Source organism: Muscardinus avellanarius, assembly GCF_963383645.1.
Source record: "Muscardinus avellanarius genome assembly, chromosome: 11".
NCBI classification, from domain to species: Eukaryota; Metazoa; Chordata; class Mammalia; order Rodentia; family Gliridae; genus Muscardinus; species Muscardinus avellanarius.
In genome coordinates, this window is record NC_137797.1 from 14,704,619 (window position 1) to 14,717,811 (window position 13,193).

The window sequence follows — 13,193 nt, forward strand, 5'->3', positions numbered from 1 at the left end:
AGAGGAGGAGGAGGAGGAGGAGGGAGAAAGAGGGACCAGGGGAAGGGGGAGGAGAGAGAGAGAGAGAGAGAGAGAGAGAGAGAGAGAGAGAGAGAGAGAGGGAGAGAGGGAGGGAGGGAAGGAAGGAGGAGGAAGAGGAGGAGGAGGAGGAGGAGGAGGGGAAGAAGGAGAGGAAGAGGAAGGAGAAGAAGGAGGAGGGGGGAGAAAGAGGGACCAGGGGAAGGGGGAGGAGAGAGAGAGAGAGAGAGAGAGAGAGAGAGAGAGAGAGAGAGAAAGAGAAGAAAGAAGGAGGAGGAGGAAGAGGAGGAGGAGGAGGAGGAGGAGGAGGAGGAGGAGGAGGAGGAGGAGGAGGAGGAAGAGAGACAGACCAGGAGAGAGGGAAGGAGAATAGAGGAAGAAAAAGAGAAAAAAGGGAACCAGGGTCAGATAAACCCTTCCAGGGCATGCCCTTCAGTAACCTATTTTTTCCCATCATCTAGTCCTACCATCTCTCAAATTTCAGTGATTCCATGAAATTAATAATCCATCAGTGGATCATTCTACTGACCAGGTCAAAGCCTTCATGACCCAGTCATTTCCCAAGAGCCCCATCTCTGAACATTGCTTCATTGAAGACCAAGACTGCAACATGTGAGCCTTTGGGAACATCCCAGATCCAAACCCTAACACCCTCTTACCCTATAACACTTCGCATGGGCATCAGTTCCAATTGGAAGCCCACCCTCAGCCTGGGTTTTAGCTCCTCTCCTACCAGCCCACAATACCTGTGCATCTTTCTACCGTATTATTAGATTTGTCTCTATCCATGATATGTAGCAGAATTTAGGCCTCCTGGGAGGAGAAACTGTGCCGTGCCTTATTTTTCTGCGTCTCTAGTATCTTTGTAATCTCCCTGCTATATATTTTGTGCTCAGTAAATGTTCACTTGATTAGAAAATGAGTCTGGGGGAATCTCTTAGGATATTCATTGAATCACTTAACTGATATTCCCAGCCCAGGCTTTGCTCATTTTCATATTCAAAATTGCCACTCTATGTCTGAGGGACTTTAAGGATCTTTCCGTTCCTCTCAGTTAGCTTTTCCTCTAAACCCATTTACTCCAAAACTTATTTGGTGTGTCATACCATTTGCTTATTACTGACCTCACCTGTGTGGCTTGTGTCCTGGACCTCGCTCATGTATTTCAGGTTATCTGGCCAGCTGACAGGATATTGAATTCCACCCCCCACCCCCACCCCCTGGAGTGTAGAAGAGAGTGGGAGAAGGGAGCAACAGAGTGACCTATACCAGATATAACAGTGCCAGCTAAGGACACGGGCTCTGCCGTTCCTCCTAACTCTGTCCACCTGAACTGCGATTTCAGTTTTACATCAGTCAAGTAAAGTAGAGCCAAATGGGAACCCAGTGGTGCATATGACTGTCATGCAAGTTCCTTGGGAGGCTGAGACAGGAGGGACAGAGGCTGGGGTTGTAGCTGAGAGCAAGATTCCCCTCGGTTTAATCCACAGTGCCACCAAAGAATGAGTGACCAAATAGGACTTGACCTCATGATTTTTTGATTCAAGGTGACATGCCCTTCCTACAGGGCCAGAGCCAGAGCCTCTCTACACTTTCCAAGACTCCTGGGTCTCCACAGCAGCCTTCATGCACTGCTTGCAACCAGGCTCTGTGTAGGCTGAACGCTGAGTTAGATGAAGCTCGTGTGTACTCATTGCTCATCTCCATTAAAGAACGCCAGTCCCTCCCTGATAGAAACAAAAAGCCCACTCTTTTAGGAAAAAAAAAAAGGAATTTGCATGATTATAGATATTCAATGATGCTATTTCTCAATGAGGAACAATTTTAAGATCATGAAAACGTGTGATGTTGAGTATAAATTTTATTCCTGTTGCTTTAGCTCTGAATCCCATAATCCAGTAGTTGTTGAAGTCATAAGAATCCTGTTGAGTATAAACTTTTACTCCTACAATCACTGTGTAGCACAAAGATGTGAAATGTAAGAGCAGCAGTTTTACCTTCAGCTGCTGATGGAGTGCCATGCTTTCATGAGAAGAAAACCAGTTCCTAGTGTATGTCAATGACTACTTGATCTTGGATCAAATGACCACTGAAGTCCCCCCCTCCCTGAAATTGTGGGAATAAGAATGATTCTGTGAGTTGATGTGCTGGTGATGAGTTGGGATATCAAAACAAAAGGACGTTTGAAAGACTTTCATCTCAGGAAGTCCAGCTATAAATAGCTCCATTGCCTCCCAAGCACGTGATGGGGATTAACTAAGTCCTGATTATGAAATACGTTGCCAAACGAAGCACCTTTCTAATGTTAAGAGCAACATAAGAGTAGTGGCACGGGATGCTTCTTTTGGCTTTCGCTGTTAATTATAATAATTAGATTTATTTTCCAGGCAAGATTTTTATTTAGGGCTCACTTTCTTACATCATGTCAAGTTCCCTTCTGCAGTATGCTGGGTGACATGAGCACAATCTACTGTAAAAGACAGTCAGAGAGTGCTACGAGCACCGTTACACTGATGCGGCACTGAACATTGCTTTAGATTTTGGGAAAGAAATGTTCTAGTATACATCAGAGACCTTAGCCCTGCACGACTACATTAGCGAGTCTGTCCTAAAAGGATGACCGAAACTATAGATAAAGTATAAGAAAATATTGTTCATAATTATAAAACTTGGAAATACATAAAATAATTAGAATAATTGAACATATTCTTAAAATAAAGCATGTACTCACTACACTTTATAAATAGCCTTAACATTGAGCAGTGCTTATGATATAAATAAGTGAAAGTATAATTCAGATTGGAATGCTTAGTATGTATTCCAATATACTAGTATGCATATACCCATTTATAACGAAAGACTTAGAATTTTTTGTTTTTATTGTTTTTGCAGTACTGGGGATGGAACTCAGGGGCATTCTACCTCTGAGATACACCCCAGCCCTATTTTTTATTCTTTATTTTGAAACAGGGCTTCACTGAGTTGCAGAGGGCCTCACTAAGTAGCCGAGGCTGTCCGTGAACTGTGATTTTCCTGTTTCAGCCTCCCAAATGCTGGGATTTTAAGTGTGCACCACCACACCTGGCTTAACTAGGAAGATTTAACAATTGAAACTAGTGCCAGTGTGTTGGGGAATATAAAAGATGACCTTGTTTTTGTTTTCTCTGTTATATATGTTTTTGGTCCTGTCATTATGCAGCCTCTGTGAAGAAGAAAGATGAAAAAATGGATACAGAGTACATGTTGCTATAAAGGTTCATTACTCAGTAGAAAATATCATAATAATGTCCATGTCACCTCGATTGAAGGATACTCAAAGAAAAATTTGGAGGATGCCTGTAACTCTAATACTAATGATGAATCAACTGGGGAATACTGTTGCTCTTCAAGGAAACCCAGCACTTACTAAGCAGAGTAAAGAAATATTTATTTAGTAACTAAAGTGTTTACCTCCTAGCAGAAGAGTGAATCAACTTGTAAAAATTTAATGTTTTGTTTGCCTGGATAACTCTCCAGCTTTGCATTCCTGTTGACAGGATGAAAATGGTCCTTTCCCTAACTTTGTATATCAAATACTTTTTATTATTGTTGTTTTTACAAACTTCCCTGATGCTCCTGAAAATTATAGACGATAAAAGAGCCTATCTGCGGCCCTGTGGCTGGTATGTGCCTCTACTTCTTCAATTGATTATTCCAGTGTGGGCTCGGTAGAGGTGCTGTCTAGGCGGGGAAGCAGGGGCACAGCTGTTGGCTATGTGGAGGAGACAGACCTGGGTGCAGGCTCTGCTCATGCCCTGTGGGTGCTGGTGACCTAGGCAAGTAAGTAACTTGCTTCTTGGAGCTTGGGCTCATTCCCCCGACCTGCCATAGAGGCCTGTTTTGAATATGGAAAAATTATTTTGCTTTTCACTTGTCTAAGAAATACTAATGTGCCTCTCACTCTACATCAGGTTCTGTCTGGCGTGTTTTGTGGTTATTAATGTTCTGGATCTTTCAATGTCTCATTGGGGAGGGCATGATTTTTCTCCCACTTTACAGAGAGTGCATCTGAAGACCAAGATATGAGGGAATGGCCCAACCTCAAAAAGAGTGTTGGCCGTGCCAGGTGTGTGCCCAATTCATCTATGTTAAGAGTCCAAGCTCTTCCCAGAATGATGTTACCATTTTAAGTATCGTTATTCTAATTTCTTAGTTTTAATCATCATGTTGGGTGGCAGTATAGATGTTGTTATCATCGCTGGAATTCCCATTGTCATCTTTCTTCTAGATATTTGATATGAGGTGCTAAGTACAGGATTCATGAAGTTGTTTTTGTTTGTTTTTATGGTACTAGTGATTGGGGCCAGGGTTATTCTATCCATGAATTACACTCCCAGGCCTTTACATTTTATTTTTGCTTTGAAAATAGGTCTTACTAGGTACTGAGAGTCTTGCTATGTTGCTGAGGCTTTCCTCAAATCTGACATCCTCCTATCTCAGCCTCCCAAGTATTGGGTTACAGGCATGCACCGTCGTGCAGCTACATAATTGCTTTTAAGGCCTGAGCATCAGTGTTTCTAGTAAGCCTTAAGAAGATAGTGTGGTCTAGTTGTGTCTTTGAACAGGCAAGAGATCTGTGTTCTTTGGTCATGCTTGTAAATGTGAAACCAAAGAGAACTCATTTTTGCATTTCAGTTCAGCTGTTGAGCTTCAAGTGAGGCAGTGCACTTGAACATCATCCCAACCCAATGTGGTGGATGCTACTGTCCCCATAAGTGGGTGGGGGGAATTAAGCCTCAGCATAGCTCATTCAAGGTCACAGTGAGTCAGTGCTGGTCTGGGAATCTGACCTTGGCTCTGACAACTCCCAGACTCCTGCCACTTTTGCTCTGCCACGAGACCTTTGGGTTTTTCTAGAAAGTAGTTCTGTTCTTCTTCCCGTGGAGAGATTTACTGATTTGTTCTTGAATCTCGCCATATTATCAAGTCCGCTTGACCTCCCTCAGACCAACAACTTGCACTGAAAAGCCCTCATCCAGCCGCAGTGATTTTCTGAAATGTGTTCTATTAAATCTCTTAAGTGTCACAGATTCACTGAACATTCAATTTGCCATCACCAGCCCTTTCTTTTCCTCAAATTGCCATCACATTGTGAACTTCATAATTAAAGATGATCGCGGTTCCCATGGTCTTGTGTATTTTAATATAAACAGACCCCAGATTGCCTTCTGGGGCCTGTCATACATTCCTGACAAAAAAAAAAAAAAAAAAAAAAGAAAGGGAAAGGCAGGTGAAAAGTAGCGCTTTAATCATCAGTGCCTCTTTGTAGCACCATATTTATTGGATTCCAACCTGGAACAGCGGAGCGGTTAAGGAGACAGAGGCAGCAGGAGCATTACTCATTAGGAGTGAAGGCTGCTGGTTCTGCTGAAGATGGACGCTGGCTTCCTTCTCTGTATACAGGTGTGGTGTGTTGTGTTGGAGGAGCACAGTTACGTGTACAATAGTCTCTCAGACACCGGAACCTTGGCCGTCTCGGTGGGGCCTGCAGAACAATAAGATGTCAGCACATGTCATGAAGAAGCCTCTTCTCCTGGGCCTATGACAGTGCTCCCACAAATGCATTTATAGTTGGTCACCTGCACACAAGACTGTTTTAGATGGGATACAGATATACTACTAAGGAGCTTTGAATCATATGTTAAAAATTATTCTGTCTAAATGAGTGTGTATTAAGTTGATTTTGGTGTAAAAATGCCCTTAGCTTCTAACAGGTGCTGATCTCCCTTTGAGCAAAAGAGGAAAGAACACAGGCTCATTGCTATAGGCTGATTTTGTAAATTGTAGTGCTGTGTTACTAATATTATCTCTTACCTTCCTGAATTAGGAACCAAGTGTGAACTAAGACTCATTAATCACACATTGAGAAAATGGAATGGTCTCCTTTATTTCTGTTAGTTTTGGGTTCTAGGCTGCCTTTTTAACGATGGCCACAACCAGGCCATCTCTTAGGTCTTTAGGAGTCAGGCTTATCTCCTGATGAGTGCCCAGCCTGGGCACCTCAGGCCTTCCCACCTGAGCAAGCTCTGTGCTGCACAGGACAAGGCCCTCCGGGAGAAAGCCCCAAAACAGATGACAGAGCAGACGCAGACACACTGTCCTCATCTCAGACAATTAAATACATTCGAAAATATATCCAAACATTATCGTACATGCTTTTTAGAAGTATAAACCTCAGTAGTATTTAGTAAATTCACAAATTTGTACCGCTATTTCCATTATCAAACAATTAGACTTCTACCTTCTCCATCTCCTACCAGCCACTCATTCACTTTCTGTCTGTATAGATTTTCCCTTCTGGGCATTTCATTCAGGTGTAATCATATATTACTTGGTGATTTTGATTCACTTCTTTTGCTTAGCATACTATTTTCAAGGTTCATCCATGATGTGGCCTATATCAATAATTCATTCTTTTTTGTTGTTGTTGTTGGTGGTGGTACTAGGGTTTGAACCCAGAAGCATTTTACCTCCAAGCTACATCCCATAGCCTGTTTTTTTTTTAAATTATTATTACTCTTTACTTTAAAGCAGGGTTTCACTAATAGCTGAAGCTGACTGCAAACTCGGATCCTCCTGTCTCAGCCTTTCAAGTACTAGGATTACAAGTATGCACCATCATGCCCAGCTCTAGTTCATTCTTTCTATTGCTCAGTAATATTCTGTTGCATGAGTGTACCACACAGTGTTTATTCATTAATCAATGACCATTTTTTTTTAACAGTACTAGAGATTGAACCCAGGGTCATTCTACCTAGAAGTTACATACCCAACTTTGTTTTTTGTTTTTTTTTTAAAACAAGGTCTCACTAGGTTACAGAGGGCCTTGCTTAGTTGCTGAGGCTTGCTACAAACCTGTGGTCTTTCTGTCTCAGTCTCCCAAGTACTTGAATTATAAGTGTGCACCACCATGTCTGCTTCAGTATTTTCTACCTCTTGAATATTATGAATGAGTCTCCTCAGAATGTTTGTTTACAAACTTGTGTGGCACACCTATGTTTTCATCTGTTGTTTTTGCATATGACTAGGAGCGGAGCTGCTGAGTAACTCTGCAGTGGTACCTGTGTAGCTCTTTATTATTCTTGTTGAAAAACTGCCCAACATTTTTTCCCAAGAAGCTACATCATTTTACAAGTCTACCAGCAGAAATTACAAGGTTTCATTATCTCCACTTTGGGGTCAATAGTGTTACTGTCCATCTCTTTTATTTTAAAAATTCTAGTGGATGTGAGAGAGTATCCCATTGTAGGTTTGATTTGCATTTACCTAAGCATTAATTATTTTTGAGCATCTTTTCATGTACTTATTGGTCATTTAGATATCTTCTTTGAGAAATGGCTATTCAAATTTTCTTGATTTTTAATTGACTTATGTGTCTTTTTCATTGTCTGGATTGTAAAAGGTTTTTACCACAATTACAGATCTGTTATCTAGACACATGCTTCAAGAATATTTTATCCCATGCTGGGAGTTATCTTTCACTTTCTCTGTGATACCCTATGAGTTTTTCTTTTCTTTCCTTCGTTCATTTATTTATTTTTTTTCTTTTAGGGTTCAAATTTATTTCCTATGGTTAGAGAAGGCAGAGCAGTTTCTGCTGGAGTCATTTTCCTGGTTTTCAGATAAACATCTTCTCCTTGTATTTTCACATATCCAAGGACAGAGAGAAATTATGACCTTTTTTTTTTGTGTGCGATACTGAGGATGGAACCCAGGGGCATTCTACCTCCGAGTTATACCCCCAGCCCTATGGAATATTTTTTATTCTTTATTTTGAAACAGGGTCTCACTGAGTTGTAAAGGGCCTCACTACGTAACGCACTTACGATCTTCCTGTCTCAACCTCCCAGATGCTGGGATTACAAGTACCATCACGCCTGGCGACTGTTTTGTTTTTTTTTTTAAATTCAGTGAAGACTAGTTTATCTATTTTTTCTTTCATCGTTTGTGCTTTAAATATCAGATCTAAGATATAGCTACCTAACACAATGTTAACACAGTTTCTCTACCTTTTCTTTCGATGCCTCTACCTAACTCCCAATTAATTGTGTCAAACTGTGAAGACATTTGGATCTCTACGGTATTCATTCATCCAATTCTTCACTCTCTCTTTGAATACCTACTGAGTGCTTATATCTTTAAAGAACTGTTGGGGGGAAAAATTGGGGGACAAAATTACTAACTAAATAAAATGTCCAGTGCCAAGGCTCTGTCTCGCAGGGAACAGAGAAGTTTGTCAATAGATTACTGAAAAAGTGGAAGTTACGTTTCTAGCCCAGAATTAACTCAATAGGAGTTGCTAGGGAGAGCATACACACCAGCGAAATGCCTGCACAGAGCCACAGTGTCTAATTATAGAATAGAAGAAGGAAAGCAATGAGTGGGGCCAAGTGCATGTGGCCCACGAGGAGACGCCGACACAGACACAGGCCTGGAGAACATGGCTCACCCTGGAACTGCACTGCCGCCAGGCGCTTGGTAAGCTCTGGGAACAAGAGCTTAGCTACTGTGCAAAACTAGAGAAACTTGATCCTAGACAGCTCACATTCGAGTGGAGGAAGGAGTCAGTCCTACAGCTGAGGATGGGGATCTCCAGTATTAATACATGCTAAGAAAGAGCCAGAGAGCCTCGGGATGGAGAGTGAGGGGAGATGTGGCTGCTTGGGTCAGGGTACCTGTGGGAATCCTCCCTCGAGAGGTAGGAGAAGCAGGAGTTGGCCACGTGCAAAGCTAAGTATGAAAAGAAGTGGAATGCAGAGTTGGAGGAAGGATAGTGAGGAGCTGAGCTGAGAGAGACAGAGAGGGTGAGAACATTGAAGGCCCTGTTAGTTTCATGCAAGAAGCTGGGCCTTCTACAGGGTTTGGTCATCAGGGAGCCTATAATTATTTGATTGATTGATGGATGATTGACTGATTGAACTAGGCAATTGAACCCAAAGACATTCTAACTCTGAGCTTCACCCATACCCCTATTTATTTAGTTATTTATTTAGTTTTGTTTTGTTTTGAAATAGATTCTCACTAAGTTGGGAATTTACAGAGGCTGGCCTTGGGAAGTTACAGAGGCTGGCCTCAAACCTACGATTCACCTGTCTCAGCCTCCCAGGTATAGGGATTCCGGGCGTGTGTTACCACGCTTGGTTCTGTAATCATTTTAGAGAGAACACAGGACTTAGAAGATGATATAGTGGAGGGAAATAGAAAAACAGGGAGAGAAGAAGTGAATACCTATCCCTAACATTTATCACGCCCTTACTACATGCTTGCCAGTCTCCATTCTGAGGGCTTCAGATATTTAAGGTGAATCAGTCTGACAATAACTGTAAGGTAGGAATTGTTATTATCAAGTACATTTTACTGATTTGGAAACTGAGAGGAGACTCTGAGAGGCAAATGCTTGTTCAAAGTCCATCACTAATATGTGCTAAGACCAAGATAAGAAGCCAGGCAGTTGGGCTTCCAAGACCCAGCTTCTATCCACTCGGCAGAGCTGCCTTTCAGGACGTGCAGGTGATTAGGTATGGAGGACATGGGCAGAGAAGGAGCCTAGGTGATACCCTGCTTCTAGCTGGTGAAGCTCGTGAGTGCAGCATCTTGGATCTAGGCAGGAAATGCTGGAGGAAGGACACATAAGGGACCAAGGATGAGCAAAACAATTTCTGTTTGGGAAATCAAGTCACTCTTCAATGTGATCATGTAGAATACATGTGAGTCCCTCCTCCACAGGCCAGATGGTGTTCTGGGGGCTAGGATACAGTTGCCAGTGTATCCTAGGACAGACCAAGTTGCTGTCCATAGAACTTCCATTCTGGAAGAGAGATATAACACACAAGCATTCCACATGTGATTAGTAGCTTGGTGTGTTCGGAGCGTCATAACCAGATCCTTCTTGCTTCTAAGGGATCCGTCAGCTGGGCATGTGGGACCATGTGGCAGGCAGCAGTATTTACAAATAAAGCTCAGAAGGGGCCTTATGGCTTATGCATGGTTACGAAGATGGGTAGATTAGGCAGTGTTTTTTTTTTTTTTTGTTGTTGTTGTTGTTGTTGTTGTTTTTTTTCTTTTTTCTGGGCTTGGTGCATTTTAGAGAAGAAAGCCACTCAGAGCTGCTGCTGGTTAGCCAGGTTTTGATATGACGAAGCTGCCGGGGTTTCAGGGGTCACCTGGGCTGGGGGCTCTGAGTGTCCTCTGAGGAGGCACACAAAGCCTTTTCAACAAAGGCACTTGGTGGCATGCTAAAGACTGACTCTTAGCCCTAGAGAGAGAGATCTTACACAGACCAGAGGGAGAGGATGTGGCAGGAGGAAGCCCATCGATTGTCTGCAATGCGCTCCTCCAAGCGCCTGCTCCTCTTACCCTTTGCGGTGCATCTTCTGCTCTCTAACCAGATTATAACGTTGCAGAATTGCAACTGTGATCTGCTGCCTGCCGAGCTTCCAAGCCTCCTCTGGCTCTTTAGACTCTTAGATAATGAAATTCACAGTTCTTAGGAATTCTTAGAACACACTCTGGCCCTGTATACACTTAAGACTTTGCCTCATTTCTCTCTTCTTTTTCTCCTCCCTATTCCTGGCAGATAGTGGGTGTCCCATAACTGTTGCTGCATGAGTGTGATCTGCCCAACTAAGTCTGTTGTTCTTTTGCCCACATGCTCTCTGCTTCCCACCTCGATTCCTTTCCTTATTATGTTCTATCCTGCAGAATCTTTTCCTCCATCCTCTGTCTTTACCCACCCAGAGGTTCTTTGTATTTGCTCCATGTACATGAACGCTCTCTTTAGACTCTCCACTACTAAGAAGTGCTTTCTTTTGCCCCTGCTCTCCTGTAGCTTGTGTTCCTCTATGAAGTGTCAACCTTGATGTTCATGTTGGGCATCACTCACCTCCGGGAGTGCTCTTCACTGTACTGTTTAAGTTAGTACATGCACCTAACTCTTTAGATGTGGACCAGTCCCAAGATACACAGTTATGTGTGGCAGCTCCATCCTAGGGTAGCCTATGTTCCAATGATCATGTAGTTTTTCTGTATTCTATATTTCTCTATTTCTTCCAGATTGCAGGTTCCTGAAGAGATAACTCTCAGCTCATTTCTCACCCATGTCTCTATAGTAACATAATATAGGTAATGCCTACTAGCTCTTTGTTGGACATTTAGTCATCTACACACTCCCTTTTGTCTGTAGATGGAAGAGCTAATTGAAAACACTTCATTAGAAACCTACCAATCATTACCAAGAAACTTGATACAAATGCAGCGGTGGTCTCGTTAATATCAGTAATAGTTAACATTTATAAAAATCGAACCATGTATCAGGTACTATACTAAGTATGCTTAGTATATTATCTTGCTTTATTCTCACAGTTATTCACTATTATGTTGTTTACTTACCATTGTCATTCCTGTTTTGACAAGGACGTACTTGAGGATCTAAAGAGACAAAACCATTTGCTGAAGCTCTCTCTGAAGTTGCTGCCAGAGTCCCAACCCAGATATACTGGATGGAAATCCAGAGTCCAGAGTGTTGATACAGAAAATGCCATATACTGCTTTGCATTCATAGAGGGATGTTTTATAGTGACACAGAGGGAGAAGCATTGATTTCCTTTTCCATCTAAAGAATGTTTACTGAGCACTCATTATTGGCTTGGCTCTTTGCTGGGCATGGTGGACAGGGATGAGAAGTTGTTTCCTGTCCTCAGGGGCCTCAGTGCCAGAGACCAGGAGCCAGGTGTTTGAATATGCATCCTGAGGCCCTGTGCAGAACATAGAGTCACCTTTCAACAGGGTGCAGAGTTGGCAAGAGAAGATGACCTAGGATGGGAATTTTAAAGGATAGACAGGGCTTCCAGGTAGGAAGAAAGGTCTTCCCTGGAGAAGAAAGAAGGCAAGCAAAATACAGATATACAGAAAGCATAAAATCTAAATGGCCTTGTCTGGGTAGTATCAGCTCATCAATTAAGCCTTTCCACTAAAATGGATAGAAATACATATTGACTATTATATATGCTTATGTGTATCCATTCTCCATGAATGAGACTCCACTACAGCTGCTTTGGCATTGGGGGGATGGCTGTGCCAGCACTGAGCTAACGGGGACCATCTCTTTTCCCAGAGGCTAGCTGCCTCTGACCTGGCCTTCACTGAAAATGCTGGCCAGTGGGCAAACATATCATCTTTCCTTCAGGTCATAGAACAAGGCCCGGGCAAATTCTGATAGGGAGGCTGCTTAGAGGGCTTTAGGGAAGGTGCAGATCAGGAACACACCTTCCCTGCGTTTATATGGCTTAATAGGAGAATCCTCAGGTTTCATGCAATGGGTCCCATGTGAGTAATTCTCAGAGCCAGTTGCTTCTTTGATTCCATTACTCTGTTTATCACTATTAATTGCCTGGTAAGTGTCTGGGGTGTTGGTCTTAGATAGAAACTGTCTTCAGTCCCATACTCACCCTCCAGCAGCAGCACCTGGGTTTGCTATCCCCGCCTTAAACTCAGTGCAGCCACACTTCCTTCAGGGTGCCTCTCTTGTTGTATCCCCTGCCCTGAAGACATTGGCACTAACTCGGGTAACTCACTGTCACCTTCTCCCTTTCCTCCTTTTTTTCCCCTAAAATCCTATATTCATATTTATGTTGCTGCTCTTACTTAGAAACCGTGTCTTGGTCTGTCTTGTGCTACCCTAACAAAATTACAGAGAGTGGAAAATTTATGAAGAACATAAATTTATTAGCTCATAGATCTGGAGGCTGAGAAGTCCAAAACCAAGGTGCCAGCATCTAGCACATGCCTTTTGCTGTTGTCTCATGGGGAGAGGCAGAAGGCCAAGAGAGAACAAGAGGGGGGCCAAGGCATCCCTCTATAGGGAACCTATTCCCTTGACAGTGAACCCACCACGACAGTAACAGCAATATTCTTATTCACAAGGTTGGTGCCCCATGCCCTGAGTACTCCCCCTTAGTGAAGAGAAGTGGATATTCAGGACTCAGGGCTTCAGATGACTCTGTCATTCAAGGCTGGAGAAAAGCAAGCAGGAATCACAGTTTACCCCACGCTGAGAAAGAGGTATCTTTCCAGGTGCCAGACTGAATACCTGCCCTACTTCTATGTGTTTCTTCACAAATGCCAATATTTCCAGGTGA

At 42.8% G+C, this 13,193-nt stretch overlaps 1 protein-coding gene across 3 annotated transcripts in view; it reads left to right on the top strand.

Moving 5' to 3' along the window:
- The window catches only part of LARGE1 (LARGE xylosyl- and glucuronyltransferase 1), a gene marked incomplete at both ends in the record, with an annotated part of 407,629 nt that overhangs the window by 127,570 nt on the left and 266,866 nt on the right, over window positions 1–13,193 (top strand). The window lies entirely within an intron of this gene.